The following is a 3362-nucleotide window of genomic DNA, read 5'->3' as shown; positions in this document are numbered from 1 at the left end:
TCTTTTATAGGAAAATTCATACGGCTTATGAACAGATTCATACCATGTAATTGCACCATTAACATTTGACAGATCAGCAGACAGATTATTAACGTTTACAGACTTCAAATCACGATACATAAAACTAACAGGATTAGCAGGACAATTAAACGACACATCAAACATACAAAATATTAGATCATGATCAGATATAAAACTTATTTGACCAAATTTAATAACATGGTCAAGACTAGACGTGATAACAAGGTCTAACAAACTTGGACTCGAATTTTGTGCGTATCTTGTTGGTACGAGTTTGTTGACTACAGCAAGGCCTGCTGCGGCCATGTGGTTAAGTAGCTTATTGGCATATGAGTCGTTTAACAACAGATTAACATTGAAATCACACACAGATAGCTCAGAAAAAAAAAACGAATCTAACAAGTAACATCTATGGGGGTTATACACACAAGACACTAATATTTTAGTCACACTGTCAGAAATTTTGGCAATAATAAATTCCGTATCACAGTTGTTTGATTCTGCTAAAACGCAAAATTTTAGGGTAGACCTGCAGTAGATTGCAACACCTCCTCCCTTTCTTTTTGTTCTATCGGCTCTGATAAGATTAAAGTTTGGAATACAGTAGTAAAAGTTGGAGATGTCAGGATTAAACCACGTTTCCGAGACGCAAATAACATCAACGTCAGATTTCCCAAAAATATCCCTAATATAATCCAGTTTGTCACCGTTAAGGCTTCTTGCATTGAAGTGCACCACTTTAAGGCCATTATACTGCTTACACAAAATATCAATTAAAATCTTGTGGCTTTCGTCAATGCAGGAGACGGACTTCCTAAAGGGGTTTAAGTCCATAACACTGAGATGGACAAAAGCACCCACAAAAGGCATATAACACACGGAAGAACTTTAACGCACAAATGTTAACGATTGCTGATTAAATATGGAAACACAATAAAATGAGAAGAACCAAGGCTTACCTATAGAAACAAAAACTAAGGAAATATTAAACAAAGAGAATTTGGTACAGAGAGAAAGAGAAAAGAACTTAAATATAACTTAACATCTAGGCTAGTAAAAATTAAGTAAAATAGAAAGTACACATTTTCGGTGAACATTCGATACACATACATTTTTACTTCCGCGTACTGTTAAAAAGAGCGTTAATCTTGGCTCTGTTGCTCACCAGTATGGGCTCTTCATTTGGTTTTAGTCGCACAAAAATTTTCCCTCGTATAGGGAACACTGACGCCAGTTGTTTCTTACGCCTGAGCTCTGAAGCATACGACATCACATCTCGCAATTTTTTCGGCAGACTCCCATGTACAAATATTGTCCCATAGCCCGGCAACCCAACATCAGAGAGCGGAAGCGATCTCTTTTTGGATCTGCAGAAGACCGCGATAGATTTCATGAGCTGATTTCGATCATGTGAAGAGAAAAACTTTACAACAATGGGACAGTTGTCGCTGCTTTTTTGCCCATTACTTTTTACACTTTCTAGTCGAAAAGCATCTCGCACAGGCGGGGGTTTATGCTGAATTGCACCGAAAATCTTTGCAAAAAGTTCAGGCAAACAATCCCGTTGACTAATAAGTCAGTGGAGACTGCGCTGCTTTCGAGAGCACTGAGCTGAGTGAGCAGCAGCCAGTTCAATGCGACGATTGAGAACATCAGTGCAGGTGCTCTCAACTGCAGCCGCATGTTTGTCAATAGCTGGAATAGATAGCTTTAAATTTGCCGTATCGGCGGCCAGCTCACTGATCTTCTCCATTACTCTCTCATCTGATCTCATCATAACCGCTGTCGACTGCTCGATAATTAAGTCCCTCTGCACCTCCAGTTTCTTTTCCATTCTCTCAAATGCGGCTGATGCAGGTATGCGAGGAGTTTTAGGGGGGTTGCCGGTTTTCTTGCTGAGGTTTTGCGTGTTATTGACATGCTTATTTGCTTGTTATCCGTTTGTTTACTTATTTAAGGAATATACCAAATCAGGTGAGTAAAGGTGTTCGCAGTCTCACAAAAAACTTACAGCGCACAGGTACACCGGCAGTAGTTTGAAGAAATTTTTAAATTACTTACGCGGAAAAACACAATTACTTAAGATCACCACTAAAACACGTCTTACTCTGCCAACATCTGGTTGAATTTCTGTCTGACTGATATTTTAATGTTATCTTCAGTGTTGCCAGAACTTTTTGGACCAACCGGCTGAATTGGCAAACAAAAACCGGCTAAAAACGGGTAAACTGTTTCAACTAAATTTCACATGTTTTATTTAAATAAATCACAAGTAGAAAGACCATTTTCTTTGAGAGAAGTTGCAAATTCAAGCTGGAAAAAATTTTGCCAGCGAGAATTTGTTATTAGGAAAAACATATGATTGTGGCACATGTTTAGATTTTTTGTCGTTAAATTAAAAAATTTTAATTTAAAAGGAAAAATGTAAGAAAATACCTGTTTACTTAATTAATTTAGTTAATTGCAATTATTTGAAAGGTACTCGGCTGAAAAAAACTGTATTCGTAATCGGAATGCAATCTCAACCATAGTCGATATAGGAAACCCGACAAAGAAATTGAAACGTTTGTTGAAGAAAGTCGGACTAAGAAGAAATATACATGTAGATCCTGTGTTTTGCCCCTCTGAGCGAATTTTAAAAAATTCTATACAAATTTCTTTTGTTTGAAATGCAACCTAGGACACTAGCTGGCAGAAAAACTTCCAAATTCCTGCAAATTTGAGTTCGTGCAGAAATGCAAGTAGCAATACTTGAGAGAGAATTTGGGAGCATTTTTTCTTACTGATATTTTGAGCGATAATTCTCGCTGGATTTTCGACGAACAAACCTATTGTCTCCCCTACAAGAAAAGGATTTTTCAGACTGACCGATTCTCAATACACTCAAATAAAAACAAATACAAATAAAAAACGCTGTAAAAATTTCTCTTAAATTTTAAGGCAGTAAAACAAAGACCTTAAGTTAACATAGCCGAGGCCATATGTTGACAAGGGATGCAAAATCACATTTCCACACATATCTGGTCAGATTTTTCAGAAATCCCTTCAATTCTGATGTAAACTATGATGCCAAAAGGCTGCAGATCTGCCGGATCGGTGGGCAACGGCGCAAATACAAAACTTTAGACAGAGAAATCTTCGAGTGAAATAACACAAACGGCAATAACGCAAAATTTGCTTTATTTCACTTTCAGATGGGAAATAATACCAAAATCTGAGTTTTGCTTTATTTCCAACAAAGGTTGGAAATAAAACAAATTTTGCCTTTTTTCCCATTGCTTATTTATACCATTTGTAACAAAAACAGTTTACTGACCAGAAGGAAAAAGAACTTTGTTTAT

This window comes from Rhagoletis pomonella, unplaced genomic scaffold (genome assembly GCF_013731165.1).
Source record: "Rhagoletis pomonella isolate Grant_MI unplaced genomic scaffold, Rhpom_1.0 Rhpom_scaffold_00002, whole genome shotgun sequence".
NCBI lineage: Eukaryota > Metazoa > Arthropoda > Insecta > Diptera > Tephritidae > Rhagoletis > Rhagoletis pomonella.
The sequence above is the reverse complement of the archived record's forward strand: the minus strand, read 5'-3'. Positions refer to the sequence as shown.